The sequence below is a fragment of the Dasypus novemcinctus genome, chromosome 12 (assembly GCF_030445035.2).
Source record: "Dasypus novemcinctus isolate mDasNov1 chromosome 12, mDasNov1.1.hap2, whole genome shotgun sequence".
NCBI classification, from domain to species: Eukaryota; Metazoa; Chordata; class Mammalia; order Cingulata; family Dasypodidae; genus Dasypus; species Dasypus novemcinctus.
Window position 1 is genome coordinate 37,856,137 of NC_080684.1, and position 20,187 is coordinate 37,876,323.

The following is a 20,187-nucleotide window of genomic DNA, read 5'->3' on the forward strand; positions in this document are numbered from 1 at the left end:
GAATAAAATCAAACCTAAATAAATGGACAGACATACAGTTATAATGGACTGGAAGACTCAACATAGTAAAGATATCAATTCCCCGCCCCCCCAAAGTAATTTACAGATTTAATACAGTTCCAATAAAAATCCCAGCAAGAATTTCTGTAGAGACAAACTAAACCAATTCTGATATTTATAAGGAAAGGTAAAGGAACCTCAACAATCAAAACAATTTTGAAAAAGAATTAAGTTGCAGAAATCAGAGTACTAAATTTTAGGACTTACTATAAAGCTACAGTAGTCAACACAGTATGGTATTGGTGAAAAATAAACAGAGCAATAGAATAGAAAACAGAGTCCAGTAACAGACTCACACAAATTCATCATTTATTTCTGACAATGGTGCAAAGGCAATTTCATGGAGAAATGACAATTTTTTCAACAAATGGTGTAGGAACTATTGGACATCCACATGCAAAAAATGTTATCTTGCAATGAGTGCACAACATTGTGTTTATACTAATGGCCACTGATTACACACTTTTGATAGATCTTATGATATGTGACTATACTGCAGTAAAAATGCTTAATAAACAAATAATTGTGCAAGATTAGCCAGAAAGAGCAGCTATGTGTACATCAGGTAAAGCATAGAAAAACTGAGAGGTGAAGAATTTTCTGGTTCCTTTGTGTAGTTTTTATTATTATTATTGAAATAGTGAAAATAATGAAAATGATTGAAGTAATGAATGTGCAACTATGTGGTTATACCAAATGACACTGATTGTACCAATTACGAGTAATGATTAATAATGAATAATGAAAATGACTGAAGTGATGAATGTGCAACTAGGTGAATATACCAAATACCACTGATTGGATAAACTGTATGCTTTATTAATATGTAGCAATAAAATTGAAAACAAAAACAAATTTATCTTGGCCTCACCTTTGTACCTTATATAAACTCAAACTGATTCACTGATCCAAATGTAAAATGTGAAACTATAAAACACAATCTATAAAAGAAAAAAACTAACAAAGAGTACATCATCAAAATTAAAATGTATGCTCTGCAAAAGACACTGTCAAGATAATGAAAAATAAGCTACCAACTAGGAGAAAACATATGCAAATCATGTATCCAAAAGGTGACTTGAATCCAGACTATACACGAACTCTCAAAATTCAACATGAAGAAAACAAACAACCCAATTTTAAAATGGGCAAGACACTTAAATATAAAATATTGACAATTCGTGAAGATATGGAACAACTGGAGTTCTCATTCAGCCACTCTAGAAAACAGTTTGGCAGTTTCTTATAAAGCTAAACATAGATTACCACATGACCCCACAATTCCATTCCTAGCTGTTTGCTCTAGAGTAATGAAAACTTATATTCCTACAAAATCCGTACAAGAATGTTTATAATAATTCTATTCATAATCGTCAAAAAGTAGAAATAACCTAAATAGTCAACAATGAATCAATGCATAAACTGTTACAGTCATACAATGAAATTCTTTCTACTTAACAATAAAAAGGAATGAATCACTGACATATATACAACTGGGATTATTCTCAAAGGGTTTATACTGAGTGACAGAAGCTAGTCTTAAAATGTTACTTACTATATGATTCTGTTTATATGACATTCTAGAAGAACCAAAATTACAGAAGCAGTAACAGAGTAGTTGTTGCCAGGGTCTGGGAAGAAAGGGAGGGGATCGACTACAGGGGCACAAGGGAACTGTTTACAATGATGGAAATTTCTACATCTGAATTGTGATGGTGGTTTCAAGTTTGCACATATTTGTTAAAATTTCTAGAGTAGATCACCTAAAAAGGGTAAATTTCACGTTAGGTATACCTCAATAAATTTGACTTAAAAAAAACAATAGCTCAAGTGAGACGAAAACTAAAACTAACGGATTTAGGAAGATGGAGTGGTGGTGAAGAAAGCCTAATTGGAGTGTGTGAAGAGACAAACTGGTTATAGCAAGAACAGAAAGCTCTTTCAAAGAATTTTGTATAAAGAGAAACAAGATGGTAGCTTGAGCAGGGAAGGGATCAAGAGAGGTTTTTATAAGATGAGAGAAGTTACAATATATTTGAATGTTGATGTTCCTTCACAAAGTTACTCTCTCAAAGAATCATTAGCTCAATCTATATGTAGTAGAGAAAGACCTCTAGGACATAGTAAATGATTAAAGCAAATTGCATTAGTCAAAATTTTTTGTGTACTTACCATGGCCTAGGCAATACTCTAAGCACTTTAAAGCACTTAAAATAAATGATGGCTTATTCATACAACAGAATATTGTAAAGTCATTCTCACGATGTGTTTATACATATAAAGTTTTTTTTAATGACAAGGGAAAAGATTTATGCTAGTATAGAAATAAATCTTAATGTGCAAAACTATATACACATTATAACATTAAGTGTAAATATTTATGAAAAGAAAACGGATTAAAATATAAAAAGTGTCTATCTTTTCGTAGTGAGATCATAGGTTTTTGTTTTTTAAAGATTTATTTTATTTATTTCTCTTCCCTTCCCCCTGTTGTCTGCTGTCTGTGTCCATTTGCTGTGTGTTCTTCTAAGTCCACTTGCATTATCCAGTGTCACTGGGAAACTGCATCTCTTTTTTGTTGCAACATCTTGCTGCATCAGCTCTCTGTGTGTGAGGTGCTACTCCTGGGCAGGCTGTGCTTTTTTCACACAGGGCAGCTCTCCTTTGTGGGATGCACTCCTTGCACGTGGGGCACCCTTACACAGGGGGGCCCGTGTGGCATGGCACTCCTTGCGCGCGGCTGCACTGTGTATGGGCCAGCTTACCACATGGGTCAGGACCCTGGGGATCGAACCCTGGACCCTCCATATGGTAGATAGACACTCTGTCAGTTGAGCCACATCTGCTTCTCAGATCATAGTTTTTTATAGTTATACTCAATTGTATTTTCTAAAATGTTTTTTGCAAGCATGGATTGATTCTGTAATCAGGTATTTTAAAAACACTCATTCTTGTACTAAGTGAACTATGTGAGCTAACAGATAACAACAGTGAGAAAATAAGACAACTGGGAAAGTTTAGGTCCCTTCAGGCATAGCATATGAAGACTAAAATGTGACCTTGAGGGAAGTGGATTTGTCTCAACTGATAGAGCATCCGCCTACCACATGGGAGGTCCAGGGTTCAAACCCCGGGCCTCCTGACCCATGTGGAGCTGGCCCATGTGTAGTGCTGATGCGCACAAGGAATGCTGTGCCATGCAGGGGTGCCTCCCACGTAGGGGAGCCCCACGCGCAAGGAGTGCGCCCCATAAGGAGAGCTGCCCAGCGCGAAAGAAAGTGCAGCCTGCCCAAGAATGGCACCACACACACGGAGAGCTGACACAACAAGATGACGCAACAATAACAAAAAGAAACACAGATTCCCGGTGCCACTGAAGGGACAGAAGTGATAGCAGAAGAACACGCAGAGAACAGACACAGAGAGCAGATACTGGGGGGAGGGGCAGGGGAAGGGGAGAGAAATAAATAAAAATAAATCTTAAAAAAAAAGGACTAAGAACCAAAAATTGTATTCATTCCCATCAACAAGATATAAAAAGCAGGCAATAAGAAAGCTTTGTGGATGGTGAGTATGTGGGAGCTTGTACTGTTTCTAAAGCACACAGTGGAGAATTCTGGTTTTAAAAATGTCCACATTTCATTTTTCCAAGACTTTCTACCTCATTCCACTAAGAGATTTCCCAGAGGTAAAGCAGGATGAAAAGTGACTGATTCAAATAACATCTCCTTTTTTTCCTTTCTTTTCTCCCCTCTAACAAAAATGCTAAAAATTCAATGGCTAAAATCAGAACAGGAAAAGAGAAAGTGGCCTAGATAATTCACAAACTAAAACATCAAGAGATGCAACATAGAGGGAATGTCATATAAAGGAAAGAACGGTAGTGTTTTAGTCAGGCTGACTAGGTTTGAATTCAAGGTTTTCTATTCTCTAATTATGTAACTGGCAAACTGCTTACCTCATTGAATTTTTTTTTTTAAGATTGTTTTTTATTTCTCTCCCCTTCTCCACCCCCCTCCCAGTTGTCTGCTCTCTCTGTCCATTCACTGTGTGTTCTTCTGTGTCCACCTCTATTCTTGTCAGTGGCCTGGGAATCTGTTTCTTTTTGTAGCGTCATCTTGCTGCATCAGTTCTCCATGTGTGCAGCACCACTCCTGGGCAGGCTGGACTTATTTTCGCGCTGGGCAGCTCTCCTTGCGCATGGGACTTCCCTACGTGGGGGACACCTCTTCGTGGCATGGCACTCCTTGCACACATCAGCACTGCGCATGGGCCAGCTCCACAAAGGTCATGGAGATCCTGGGTTTGAACCGACCTCCCATGTGGTAGGCAGATGCTCTATCTGTTGAGCCAAGTCCACTTCCCATCACTGAATCTTATATAATGAGGCTAACTCTATCTGCCTTGGAAGATTACAAAAATTAGAAACAAATCACTGGCGCAGTACCTGACACACAGGAGGCTCAGGAATGATATAAAGATGCTTACCGGGAAGTGGACTTGATCCAATGGATAGGGCGTCCGCCTACCACATGGGAGGTTTGCGGTTCAAACCCTGGGCCTCCTTGACCCGCATGGAGCTGGCCCATGCACAGTGCTGATGTGCACAAGGAGTGCCATGCCACGCAGGGGTGTCCCCCGTGTAGGGCAGCCCCATGCACAAGAATTGCGCCCTGTAAGGAGAGCCGCCCAGCGTGAAAGAAAATGCAGCCTGCCCAAGAATGGCGTTGCACACAAAGAGAGCTGACACAACAAGATGACACAACAATAACAAAAAGAAACACAGATTCCCGGTGCCGCTGATAAGATAGAAGCGATCACAGAAGAACACGCAGCGAATGGACACAGAGAGTAGGCACTGGCGGGGGGGGGGGGGAGTAAGGGGAGAGAAATAAATAAAAATAAATCTTAAAAAAAAAGAGATGCTTACCATCACTATTTCTTTTCAATATTAAATGGGAGGGCTTAGACATGAGCAATAAAACACAAAAAAGAAATGAGGCCTAAGAATTAGAATGACAAACCCCAAAATTTAGTCAATGTGATCGTCTAGAATTCAAGAAAATCTATGGACGAAACATTTAGCATTAAAAGGAGGCCAGCTAAAATGAAGATCACTGCACTAAAGGGTTTTGATGTTCTCGTAAAAAGAGAAAAAGGGAACCCATACATAACAACCAATACTATCCAGGGACAAAACTATTAAAAGAAAGAAAAGAACTTTAGTGAAAAAGTATAAAAAATTATTGAAACCTAGAGAAGACCCAAATGAAGTTATTTTTAAAAAAGATTTATTTATTTACTTACTTAGTTACTTATTTCCCCCCATTTTCCTCCTCCCACCCTGCTGTTTTTGCTACCTGTGTTGTCTTATCTTTTCATTTTCTCTCCTCTAGGATTCACCGGGATTCAGTCTTGGAGATCTCTGATGGGGACAGGTTCCCTGTCAATTGCGCCACCTCAGTTCCTGATTTCTGCTGTGCTTCACCTTGACTCTCCCCTTGTCTCTCTTTTGATGCACATCATCTTGCTGTGTGACTCACTTGTGCGGGGCACTTGCTCACCATGCTGGCACTTGGGAGGGCACTGGCTCACCACACGGGCACTTGCGCGGGCACCGGCTTACTGAGCAGGCACGCTTTCTTTTCTTCTTTTTCACCAGGAAGTACCAGGGATCGAACCCAGGTCCTCCCATATGGTAGGCAGAAGCTCTATCACTTGAGCCACATCCACTTCCCCCAAATGAAGTTATTGACCACATTTCTGATTGGGAAGGCTCAATACTGCAAAGAAACCAGTTCCTCCCATGTTAATCTCTAGTTTCAGTGCAATTACAATAAAAACATCAATGCGGTTTGAATAAAATGACATGGTAAAGAGATCTGCTCTATTTGGTATAGGCTTCTTATATAATAATTAAGATGTGTGGAAATGATGTAGTACTAGATGAATAGACCAATGGGGGGGATAATGAGATCACGCATATACAAAAATTTGATTACACTAAAGGAGGCATAATCAATTTTCCAATAACAAATGGTTGGGGACAACTGATTATCCATATAGGAAAAAAAATCAGAGCCTTACTGATATTACACAAACATCAATTCCAGATGGATTAAAGACCTAATTATGAAATGCAAATCTTTAAAATTTTTAGAAGCAAATATACAAGAATTGTTAAGACCTCAGTTTAAGGAAGGCTTTTGTGAACAGGCATCAGAAAGCACAAACAAGAAAAAAAAAGATTGAAATGTTTGACCACTTTAAAATTTGAAACTTCTTTACAATTAAAAACGAAGAACAGAAAACAACACAAGAACAGGGGAAGATGGAATACGAAGCTCTGGTAATCATTCCTTCCACCAAAACAACTATCTTAATCACCACTTTGAAACTCCAGACTTTAGGGGGACACTGCAGCATTCAGGGAGAAATAGGAGAAAGAGGCTGGTAAACTGTAATAAAGACCAGTGAGTTTCACCTTCCCTGAAGAGGCTACCATCCCCCTTCCTCCAGCATGAGACTAGAAATCCAGTCCCCACTGCTGCTGGCCAGGTTGTGACATAAAGAACTTGTCCTTCAAACTGCAGGGATGTGTGGTCTGATTCCAGATCTTTTTTGATCAGTTACTTCATATCACTGGGGTGGGCTATGGGGCCACTGATCCAAGGCCCCTGCATCAAAGGCTGCAGAGGAATCTTAAAGACAGTAACCTTTCTCAAAACTACAGAAAAAAAGGTAAAGGGCACCATTAATAAAGCAAATGCTGAATGAATTAAGGAAATGCACCTTCAGGATTTCCCCAGTAAGGTTGTGCCTGACAGTCAACCAAGAGAACATGGCCGAAGCGGAACTCATCTGAAGAGTATTATTAGGCAGTTCCAAAACCATGCATCCTGAATTTGCCTTGAATGGATTATAGGGAAAGATGGATTTATATGAGAACTGCAAGTCATGATTTGATTTTTAAAAAAAATTATTCCCTGCCCACCACCCCCTGCAATGCCTGCGCTCGCTGTCTGCTCTGTCTGTCTGCAGCGCGTTCTTCTGTGATTGCTTGTCTTCTCTTCTCATTTTCTCTTTAGGAGGCAAAGGGAACTGATTCTAGGACCTCCAATGTGGGAGAGAAGCACTCAATTGCTTCAGTCACCTCAGCTCCCTGGTTTGTGTGCCTTTCATTGTCTTTCCTGTGTCTTTCTTTGTTGCATCATCTTGTTGCACCAGCTCACAGCACGGGCCAGCTCTCCTTGATGAGGGCTAGCTTCACTTTCAACAGGAGACCCCAAGAACTGAACCCAGGATCCCCCATATGACAGATGGGAGCCCAATCACTTGAGCCACATCTACTTCCCACCATCTGATTTTGACAAAGGAGTGAACAAAACTATCTCTACTTTTCTGCTAAAGGAAATTCATCTCCACCCAGATCACCAATTCTTCAGAAATGTTGTTGGCTGAGAACAGACCCAGTACCAGAGGAAGTTGTTGCTGCCACAATCAGGGCCATGGATACCCTGCCAAAGAAGCAAGAACAGTTAAAAGAGAACTTGCAAAGGTAGAAGAGGAAATCCAGACTCTGTCTCAAGTGTTAGCAGTAAAAGAGATGCATCTAGCAGAAATCAACTAACTTGGAATCAGCTCACTACAGGAAGTAAAGCAGAACATTGCCAAAGGGTGGCAAGACGTGACAGCAACATCTACCACAGAGCTGGGGAAGGAATGCTAAGGGGTGTGCAGTTTTTCTTTTCTTTTTGAAGGAATGAAATTGTTCAAAATTTTTTTGTGGTGACAAATGCACAACATTGTGATTACAGTAAAAGCCACTGATTATATACTTTGGATGTATGGTATGTGAATATATCACAATAAAACTGCTAAGTAAATAAATAAATGTGTGAGAATAGCCAGAAATAGCAGCTACGTTCAGCAGAGAAACAGAGAGATTGAGAGGTAAACAATTTTCCTGTTTTTTTATTATTGAAATAATGAAAATGCTCTAATAACGACTGAAATGATGAATGTGATTATACCAAATACCACTGATTGTACACTTTGGATGAACTGTATTAATATGTATCAATAAAATTGATTTGTTTAAAAAAAAGAAAAAGAAAACATCTGAAACCTTGTTTCAGGCTGGACTGAGGTTTTTTCATCCATGTTGGATCAGTCACCATCAAAAAGCTAGAAGATGTAAAAAACTCCCTGACTTTCAAATCATTTGAAGAAAAGGTTGAAAACTTAAAAGTCTAAAGTAGGGGAAACCAAGCCTGCTGGAGGTGATTTTGGAGAAGTATTGAATTTGATTGCAAATTCTAGTGCCACAGCCACAGAGCCTCTCACAGAACATACACAGGAGAGCCTGTGAGATTCCTACTTTTGTTTTGCTACCCATTGCAGATGCTGCAAGTGAGTCAAGCACATTGTGTCAACATTCATTGCCATACATTTATACCAGAAGTGCTTTTATTTAGCTTTATATATATATTCCTTTGACCAAACAGTAGGTTAAAAAAATTTTTTTTTTAAGTATCCTCATTTCCATTCTTGGGAAACACTCTCAATGTGCATATCAGGTCTTTCACATAGGAAACATCATTAGAAAAACACTTGCAGTACCTGGGAACTGCACCAAATGATTTAAGAAGTTGCCAGGTTATCATAGTTTTTATCCTATTTAAAATAGTTGCTTTGGATTTGGGATGCCAGTTTGATCTTTGTCTTTGATAAAATTTTCTTTTTTCCTCTTTGAACTTCTGCATATTTGATTGCTCCCTAAAACTGTCTTTGTAAATTTTCTGAATTCTTGTTACTGAAAATTTTGGTGTAATCTTTACTTCCAAGGGAAGAACTACCAGCTACAAAAAATAGCTGTTTTGAATAAACACTGTTTTTGGTATGAGGTTTCTGAAGACACTGCACTAAATAAATCAGCTCTATATCAAATTTGTTATATGCTTATAAGTGATAATATGTACAGTAATTTAAAACACTAGGTGACTTGAGAGTGGAATCCCTAAATATTTTGTTTATCGTTGTGTATGACAGGCGCCATTTCTGTGTATTGGTTATTATGATGCTCATAGTAACTTAATTTTTACCAAATTAACATGTTAATTTCAGAGGAAAATTGGCAAGATAATACTCTCATCATGAATATTGTATTTAGGGACGCAGATGTGGCTCAGCTCCTGCCTACCACATAGGAGGTCCAGGTTCGGTTCCTAGTGCTTCCTAAAGAAGACAGCGAGCTGTCACAATGGGTAGTGTGGCAAGCTGACACAACAAGAGACACAAGAAGAAAAAAACACTTAAAAAAAGAAGAGTATTGTATTAAAGGTAGGATTTGAAAAATGAACATTCTCATTAAAGTTTCAATTCAAAAGCTTGAATGTTTTAGGTCTACCCTGCTGTAAAATGCTAAAATAAATCATATTAGGTCTTCATTTAATTCATTTAGCACCATTTAAAATCAGAAGCACAGAAAGTTATACAACTAATATAACTTGAACATTTTTTATACTATTGGGATGGGGATAACTACTGAGGACGTAATGCATTGGGAAAAAAGCATCGTTTTCTATTATTTACTTTGAGTTGTTTTCAAACTGTTAGAAATTAAAAAAGGACCCTGTAGACATTGCTCTCTATTTTGAAAACTGAGTCCTGGGGATTGAATGAATCAAAGCCTCTGGATGTAGCTATGCAGAGGCCATGGTACTCATTCTGCTCAATCTCTTACACCACCTCAGCTCCCTGGTCTGCTGCATCTTTTATTGTCTCTTCTGTGTCTCTTTTTGTTGCGTCAATTTGCTGCACCAGCTCTACACTCGGGCCAGTGTGCTGTGCAGGCCAGTACTCCGCGTGGGCCAGTTTGCCTTCACCAGGAGGCCCCGGGAATCAAACCCTGGACCTCCCATAGGTAGATGGGAGCCCAGTTGCTTGAGCCATGTCTACTTTCCCACGTTGTGATTGTTTTACTGTTGTTTATGCCAAGTGTTAACTGCCAAGCTTGGAGAGACCTAGAATATTTTTTGAAAGCATGACTAGACTTATTTCCAGATAAATTATCTTATGAAGACCAAATGTGAAAAGCCACAATTTTGATTATTAGGAAATAACTTGTGGCCATTCTTGATTGCTAGAACTTTGTTATCACTTTACATGCAATTTGAACTATGCATTTTTAAAAAATATTTATTTATTTTCCCCTTTCCCCTCCCCCAACTGCTGTTTTTGCTGGGTCCATTTGCTGTGTGATCTTCTGTATCTATTTCTCTTCTCGTTTTTTCTCTTCTAGGATTCACCAGAATTCGATCCTGGGACCTCTGATGAAGAGAGAGGTTCCCTGTCAGTTGTGCCACCTCAGTTCCTGGTTTCTGCTGTGCTTCACCTTGACTCTCCCTTTGGTCTCTCTTTTGTTGCGTCATCATCTTACTGCATGACTCACTTGAGCAGGTACTGCTCACTGTGTGGGCACGCTTTCTCTTCTTCTTTTTCACTAAGAGGCCCCAGAGACCAAACCCGGGTCCTCCCATATGGTAGGCAGAAGCCCTGTCACTTGAGCTACACCCGCTTCCCTGAACTATGCTTTATTAAACATGTAAAAAACTTAATAAATTCTGTATGTAAGTAAAAAAAAAAAAAAAAGGAATAGAAAATGTGGCTTCAAAAGCCACAGAAGACAAACAAGGACACAGGAAATGATGGCCCATTCAAAGAAACAAGATAAAAATCCAGAATAATTCGATGAAGAGAACCAGACTTTGGACTGACCTGACACATACTTAAATAGTGATACTCAACATGTTCAAGGAGAAAAAGGAAACACTGAGAAAGAAATTAAAATATATGAGGAAAATAATAAATGAATAATGTGGGAATCTCTCCAGAGAAACACTAGAGATGAAGAACACAAGAACTGAAACAAAAAATTCCCTAGATGATTTCAACAGCAGATTGGAGGTGGCAGAAAAATTAATCAGTGAACTTGAAGATAAACAGTAGAAATGACTCAGGTTGAGAAGCAGGAAAAAAAAAAAAGAATAAAAAAGAATAGACAGAACTTAAGAGACCTGTGGAAAACCACTGAGCATACCAATAATACACATTTTGGGTGTCCCAGAAGGAGAAGAAAGACAGAAAGGAGCAGAAGGAATATTCAAAGAAAAAATTGGCAGAAAACTGCCAGAATTTAGTGAAAGACATGAATATGCACATTCAAGAAGTCCAACAAGACCCAAACAGGATAAATTCAAAGAAAACCACACCCAGATATACAACAATCAAAATGTCCAATGCCAAAGACAAGGAGAGAGTTCTTGAAGCTGCAAGAGAAAAGCGATTTGCTACATATCAGGGAGTCCTAATTATATTAAGTATCACTTTCAAATCAGAAACCATGCAGGGAAGAAGGCAGTGTACAAAATATTTATAGAGTGCTGAAAGAAAACAACAGTTAACCAAGAATTTTATATTTGGCAAGAATTTCTTTCAAAAATGAGGGAGAGGGAAGCAACTGTGGCTCAATCAGATGAGCTCCCATCTACCATATGGGAGGCCCTCAGTTTGTGTCCCAGGGTCTCCTTGTGAAGCCAGGCTCACCCACATACTGTGGAGCGCTGCCTGGCCTGCAGGCGCCGTGCAGAGTCGACTCAACAAGGTGATGCAACAAAAATAAGGGAGACAAGCGAGAACACAGAAGAGCCTGTAGCGAATGGACAGAGAGCACACAGCAAGCAAGCCACAAGGGGGAAGGGGAAATAAATAAATGCAAACACAGAAGAATGCACAGTGAATGGACACAGAGAGCAGACAGCACATGCACACACACACAAAAGGCTGCGGGGGGGGGGGGGGATAAAAAAAATGAGGGAGAGACAAAGATATTCCCAGATAAACAAAAGGTGAGGGACTTCATTACAACTAGACCTGCCACACGAGCAATGCTGAAGGAAGTTCTTAAGACTGAAAGGAAAGGACCCTAGACAATAGATCAAAGGACTATAAAGAAACAAAGACCTCCAGCAAAGGTGATTATACAGGTATTTATAAATACCAGTACTAAGTATTACATTATTTTTATGTAATTTCATTTCTTACTTCATATCAGTGCTAAAATGCAAATGGATAAAAAGTATGAGAAATTGATGGTTTTGGACACACAATTTTACAAAGACATCATGTGTAAGAAGTACCAAAAAAGGTGTGGCAATGCAGGGGTATAGGTACAGTGCATGTGTATGTTACTGATGATAAGTTGGTATCAAAGTAAACATGATTGCTATATATTTAGTATATTAAATTTTTAACCCCATGGCAACCACAAAGAAAATACATGAAAATACATTCAGAAAGAAATGTAAAGGGTCTCAAAATGGTACAGTAGCATTGGAAGTACAGAAGTAGTTACGAATGGAAGAAAATTCAGGGTCTGAAAAAGTGTAAAGATTTACAAACACAAAATAGCAAAATGGCAAAAGAAAGTCCTGTATTCTCAGTAATTACTTTGAATGTAAATGGATTAACCTCCCCAGGAAAAAGGCAGAGATTGGTAGAATGGATTAAAAAGCCTCTAGCTACATGCTGTCTGAAAGAGGCTCATCTTAAATTCAAACACACAATTAAGTAGAAAGTGAAAGGAGGAGGAAAAATATATCATGCAAGTAGTAAGTAAAAGAGAGATGGGATACCTATACCAGTAACATGGACCTGGATTCAATCCCTGGGGCCTCCTGGTGAAAAAGAAGAGAAAGCATGCCTGCACGCGTAAGCCAGTGCCCACGCAGTGAGCTGAGTGCCCACATGAGTGCCTGCATGGTTAGCCAGTGCCCATGCAGTGAGCCGAGTGCCCGCATGGCAAGCCAAGTATCCATGCAGTGAGCCAGTGCCCATGCTAGTGAGTCACACAGCAAGATGATGACACAACAAAAGAGAGACAAGGGGAAAGTCAAGGTGAAGTGTAGCAGAGGCCAGGAACTAAGGTGGCATAACTGACAGGGAACCTCTCTCCACATCAGAGGTCCCCAGGATTGAATCCCAGTGAATCCTAGAGGAGAAATTCAAGAAGAGAAGACAAAAAGATACAGAAGATCACACCATGAATGGACACAGACAGCAAAAACAGCAGGGCAGGGGAGGGGAGGGAATTTTTACAAGGGACAAAGAGTGTCACTGTATCCTGACTAAGGGGTCAATTCAGCAAGAAGACATAACAAAATTATAAATATATATTCACTTAATAGCAGAGACCCCCAAAATACGAAGCAAATATCAACAGATTTGAAGGAAGAAATAGTTCTACGTTAATAGTAGGTGTTAATACACCATTTTAAATAATGTATAGGGAAGCAGATGTGGCTCGAGTGATTGAGCTCCTGCCTACCACACGGGAAGTCCACGGTATGGTTCCTGGTGCCTCCAAAAGAAGACAGTGAGCTGGTGTGACAGGCAGGCATGGCAAGCTGACACAACGAGATGCCACAACAAGAGACACAAGAAAAAACAATGAGAGACAAAACAAAGCAGGGAACAGAGGTTCCTGGTGCCTCCTAAAGAAGACGAACAAGACAGTGAGCTGACAAGACGGGCAGTCATGGACACAACAAAATGACAAAAGAGACACAAGAAAAAAAAACATGAGAGACAAAACAGAGCAGGGAATGGAGATGGCTTAAGTAATTAGGTGCCTCCCTCTCACATCAGAGGTCCTGGGTTCAGTTCCTGATGCCTCCTAAAGAAACAAAGAAGACGAACAGACACAGAAAGTGTCAACAATGAGGGGGTGGGAAGAAATAAATACATAAATAAAATATATATATATATATATAGAACATCTAGAGAAACGACCAATAAGGAAATGGAAAACATGAATGGTAGTCTGAAACAGCTAGACCTACAGACGTATCTATATATTTCACCCAAGAGCAAGAGAATACACATTCTTCTCTACTGCACATGGATCATTCTCCAGGATAGAACATGTTATGTTATAAAACAAGTCTCAATGAATTAAAAAATACTGATATCATATGTTTCTTTTCTGAATACAATGGAATGAAGCTAGAAATGAACAACAGAGGGAGAAATGGAAAATTCACAAATATCTGGAGATTAAACAATGTAATCTTAAGCAATCTAAGGTCAAAGAAGAAAGCACAAGGAAAATTAGGAAATATGAGGCAAAGAAAATGAAAACATAACATACAAAAACTTTTGAGATGCAGCAAAGGCAGTACTCACAGGGAAATCTGTAGCTCTAAATGCTTACATTAAAAAGAGAAAGATCTCAAATCAGAGATCTAACTTCACACTTGGAGGATCTAGAAAAACAAGAACTAGGGATGTGAATGTGGCTCAAACAATTGGGTTCCTGTCTACCATATGGGAGGTCCAGGGTTTGATTCCGGGACCTCCTGGTGAAGGCACACTGGCCCATGTCGAGTGCTGGTCCACAAGGTGACATGGCCCAAACAGAGAGTGGGTACAGCAAGATGACACAACAAAAAGAGAGACAGAGGAGATACAATAAGAGATGCAGCAGACCAGGGAGCTAAGGTGGCGCAAAAGATTGAGCACCTCTCTCCCACTCCAGAAGGTTCCAGGATTGATTCCTGGTGCTGCCTAAAGAGAAGACAAGTAGACACAGAAGAACAAACAGTGAATGGACAGAGAGAGCAGATAATGAGTGTATGGAGGGTGGGAAAGGGGGAGAAATAATCTTAAAAAAAAAAAAAAAAGACAAACTAAACAAAGTGAGCAAAAGGAAGAAAACAACAAAGATAAGAGCAGAGATAAATGAGAGAGAGAATTAAAAAAAAATCAACAAAACCAAAAGTTAGTTCTTTGGAAAGATCAATAAAATCAACAAACCTTTAGCTATACTGATAAAGAAAAAAAAAAAGAGGACATAAATAACTGAAATCAGAAATGAAAAGGGGGACATTGGTGCCTCACCACACAGAAATAAAAAGGATTAAAGGGGATACTATGAATAACTGCATGCCACCAAACTGGATAACCTAGATGAAATGGATGAAGTCCTAGAAACACAGAACTACATACACTGACTCAATAACAAAGAGAACATTGCAATAAACCAATAACTAGTAAAGAGTATGGTAATCAAAAGTCTTCCAACAAAGAAAAGCCCAGGACCAGATGGCTTCATGGGAGAATTTTACCAAACATTCCAAGAATTAACACCTATACTGTTCAAACTTTTTCAAAAATTTTAAAGAGGAGGAATATTTACTAACTCATTATATGAGGGCAACATCATCCTAATACCAAAGCCATAAAAGATACCATAAGAAAACTACAAAACAATATCCTTTCTGAATATAGACACAAAAATCCTCAAGAAAGTACTAGCAAACCAACAGCACAAAAAAGAATTTTACATGATCAAGGTATGCAAGGGTGGGTCAATTTAAGAAAAACAATAAATGTAATATACCACATTAACAGAGCAAAGGGGTAAAAACCACATGATGATCTCAATTGATGCTCAAAAAGGCATTTGACAAAATAAAGAGGCCCTTCTTGAAAAAGAAAACACTTAGAAAACTAGGAATAGAAGGAAACTTCCTCAATATGATAAAGGTCATCTATGAAAGTCCCACAGCTAACATCATACTCAATGATGAAAGAGAGAAAGCTTTCCCTCCAAGATCGGGAAAAAGACAAGCATGCCCACTGTCACCACTGCTATTCAACGATGGACTAGAAGTTCTAGCTAGAGCAATTGGCAAGAAAAAGAAATAAAAAGGCATCCAAATTGGAAAGGAAGAAGTAAAACTTTCCCCAGTTGCAGATGACATGACCTATAAGCAGAAAATCTTGAAAAATCCACCAGAAAGCTACTAGAGCTAACAAATGAATTCGGCAAAGTGGCAGGGTACAAGATGAACAAGCAAAAATCAGTAGTGTTTCTATGTACTAACAGTGCATAATCTGAAAAAGAAAGCAAGAAAAAGATTCCATTATCAAAAGCAACTAAAAAATTGAAATATCGGGAAGACTTGGCCCAATGGATAGGGCGTCTGCCTACCACATGGGAGGTCCAAGGTTCAAACCCCGGGCCTCCTTGACCCGTGTGGAGCTGGCCCATGTTCAGTGCTGATACGCGCAAGGAGTGCCGTGCCATGCAGGGGTGTCCCCTGCGTAGGGATGCCCCATGCACAAGGAGTGCGCCCCGTAAGCAGAGCTGCCTAGCGTGAAAAAAAGTGCAGCCTGCCCAAGAATGGCGCCGCACACACAGAGAGACGACATAACAAGATGATGACATAACAAGATGATGCAACAAAAAGAAACACAGATTTGCGGTGCTGCTGCTAAGGACAGAAGCAGTCACAGAAGAATACACAGCGAATGGACACGGAGAGCAGACAACTGGGGGGAGGGGAATAAATAAATCTTAAAAAAATAAAAATAAAAAATAAAAAAGAATGAAATACCTAGCAATATATCTAATCAAGGATATAAATGACTATTACACAGAAAACTGTAAGACATTGCTAAAGAAATCACAGAAAACCTAAATAAATGGAAGGATATTCTGTGTGCAGGAATCGGAAGACTAAATATTGTTAAGATGTCAATTCTACCCAAACCAATTTATAGATTCAATGCAATCTCAATCAAATTTCCAGCAGCCTTCTGTGCAGAAATGGAAAAGTCAATTGTCAAATTTTAAGGAAAGGTTAAGAGGTGCCAAATAGCCAAAGCCATTTTGAAAAAGAAGAGCATAGTTCAAGGACTTACACTTCCCTGTCTTAACTCTTACTACAAAACCACAGTAATCAAAACAGCATGGTACTGGAAGTGGATATGGATCAAGTGGTTGAATGTCTGCTTCCTACATGGGATGTGTATCAGGTTTGATTCCCAGTGCTTCCTTAAAACAAACAAATAAATAAAAAACAAGCCAACAAATGAAAAAACAACTCAGGGGAGCCGATGTGGCTCAGTGGTTGAGTGCCAGCTTCCTACACACAAGGCCCTGGGTTTAATCCCCGGTGCTGGTACCTCTAAAAAAACAAAACAAAAAATAGCATGGTACTGGTACAAGGACAAACATATAGACCAATAGAGAGTTCAGAAATCAACCTTCACGTTTTTGTTCAACTGTTTTGGTTTTGTTTTTTTTTTGAGAAGTTGTGAGTTAATGAAATAATCATGCATACCATACAATACAGATTCCCATACACTGCCCCACCATCAACACCTTACATGTTACATGTGTTACAAATGATGAAAAGAATATCATCATAACATTATTTCTATATATAGTCCATAGTTTATATTTGGTGTATTTCTAACTCATCTTTATTTATCTTTTTTATTTTTTATTTTTCTTCCCTTCCCTTCCCGCCCCCCCCCCCCACAGTTGTCTGCTTTCTGTGTCCATTCGTTGTGTGTTTTTCTGTGTCCACCTGGATTCTTGTTAGCAGTACCCGGAATCTGTGTCTCTTTTTTTGTTGCATCATCTTGCTGTGTCAACTCTCCATGTGTGCAGTGCCATTCCTGGGCAGGCTGCACTTTTTTGTGTGTGCTGGGCGGCTTTCCTTACGGGGCATACTCTTTGCACGTGGGGCTCCCCTATGTGGCACGGTACTCCTTGCGCACATCAGCACTGTGCATGGGCCTGTTTATCACATGGGTCAGGAGGCCCTGGGTTTGAACCTTGGACCTCCCATGTGGTAGGTGGACGCCCTTTCCATTGGGCCAAATCCACTTCCCTCACCTTTATTTTTTTTTTTTTTAAGATTTATTTTTATTTCTTTAATTCTCCTCCCCTCCCCCGGTTGTCTGTTTTCTGTGTCTTTTTGCTGCGTCTTGTTTCTTGTTTCTTGTTTCTTTGTCCGCTTCTGTTGTCGTCAGCGGCACGGGAAGTGTGGGCGGCGCCATTCCTGGGCAGGCTGCTCCCTCCTTCGCGCTGGGCGGCTCTCCTTATGGGTGCACTCCTTGCGCGTGAGGCTCCCCTACGCGGGGGACACCCTGCGTGGCGCGGCACTCCTTGCGTGCATCAGCACTGCGCATGGCCAGCTCCACACGGGTCAAGGAGGCCCGGGGCTTGAACCGCGGGCCTCCCATGTGGTAGACGGACGCCCTAACCACTGGGCCAAAGTCCGTTTCCCTCTCACCTTTATTTTGATGTCCATTTAATTGCTGTCTCCCTATGGTTACTGAGCAGATTTTATGTTCTTTTTTCTAAACACATGTCAGAAAAAGGCCACAACAAAACAAACCCTCTTATATACATGTCCATGGGAGGCATGGCAGTTAAAATTCCTGGGTACCATTTCTATTTTGGGAAAAAACAATCTGATGTTGTCAACTTGCATTATTTCACTCCTGACCAAATCAGTGTGGCTGAGAGTGATAATAACTCACCCCAGAGGACCCTTTATACTTGGTTGTCCATGTGTGCTTGCATTTAAGTGAGGTATAAGCAGTCCTAGAGAAGAGATAAATTATCTCATAAATTCCATTTGGAGTGTATTCTAATATAGTCTAGATCCAAACCTTTAGATGGAAATAGGAGTGGCTATTTATGGAATAGCTTTGCAACCAAATTAAATAAAGTGAAAGGGGTGTGTCATATGTATAAGTGACTCCCTGAGTCTTGAAGTTTCAACATCAGTGAGGCCAACTCATCATTCATCATCTCTGTCACTTTTCTTCTTCTTCATTGCACTACCACTGGTGGCCTTGAATCCTGAAAGAAGCCCTGTCCTTAGGGCCTCTGACCTTCGCATCCTTCTGCTGGGCATACACTGATCCTGGTTTCCTTGTGGCTTCTACTTTCTCTTCTTTGAGGGCATGTTCAAATGTCATCTTCTCTGCTTGTTTCACTCGAATAAAATATAGCATTACCTGTTGACATGCTCCTTTTAGCTGATATCTTTCCCTTTTAGCAGTTGTCACCACATGACATGATTATTTATTTGCTTATCTTCTTTCTCATGAATAGAATGTAGGGATTCTTGCTTCCCACTCTATGGCCATTGCCTAGGCAGTGTCTGGAACTAAGCTGACACTCAATATAAACTCCTCAAAAGAATGAATAGATTTCTCTTAAAAATCTTAGACTACGTGACTATTAGAGGAATATTCTGAACGTGGGACCTGAATTACTAATCAGGGATGGCCATAGAGTTCACCAAGGGGGAACAGTTCCATAAACAAAATATGGAAATTATTCTGAGTGTAAAATTTAAATTAGATAGTTTACTAAGGAATGATTTTTTGAAAAAAGAGTCATGTTGCATTTTTTCTAATTTTTGGTAGTAACAGCAGCTACATGGAATCAGGAAATAACACAAATTTTGCAATTTTTTTCTTCTGGAATTGCAGCCCTTCATTTCTGGACTGTTCTTATCCATGTACCTGGTCACCTTCACTGCGAATCTGCTCATCACCCTGGCCACCATCACTGACTCCCATCTCCACATTCCCATGTACTTTTTCCTTTGCAACCTGTCGCTTTGTGACAACTGTTTCACCTCTACCACTGTCCCAGAGATGCTGGTGAATATATAGACAGAGTGCTGAGTCATACGTATGGAAGCTGCGTCACCTAGATGTACTTTTTCTTACTCTTTGTAGGGCTGGACAACTTCCTGCTGGCCATTATGTTCTATGACCACTTCATGGCCATCTGTCACCTGCTAGTTTGGGGGACCTGGGTTATGAGGACTCTACATTCCTTGTTACACAGCTTAATGCTGTTGTGGCTGTCCTTTTGTACACAATTGGAAATCCCCCACTTTTTCTGTGAGCTTAATAAGATGGTCCAACTTGCCTGTTTTGACACTTCAATTACATAGTGCTATATTTCACAACTGGGGAATTGGCTGGGGGTTCCCTTGCCAGAATCTCTTACTCTAAGATTGTTTCCTCCATATGTGCAATCTCATCAGCTCAGGAGATATATAAAGCATTTTCCACCTGTGTGTCTCACCTCTCGGTGGTCTCATTTTATTGTAGCAGCCTAGGGATGTACCTTAGTCCCACAGCTTCATGCAACACACATTCGAGTGCAGCAGCCTCAGTGATGTACACTGTGGCCACCCCTTCCCCCCGTCTTGAATCCTTCATCTACAGTCTCAGGGATAAAGA

General features: G+C 39.9%; 1 protein-coding gene and 1 pseudogene across 1 annotated transcript in view; one reads left to right on the forward strand and one right to left on the reverse strand.

The window, feature by feature from the left end:
- Nucleotides 1–20,187, reverse strand: part of R3HDM2 (R3H domain containing 2) — a 277,530-nt gene that overhangs the window by 83,967 nt on the left and 173,376 nt on the right.
- Nucleotides 6,581–8,431, forward strand: LOC139440195 (tumor protein D52 pseudogene; annotated as a pseudogene).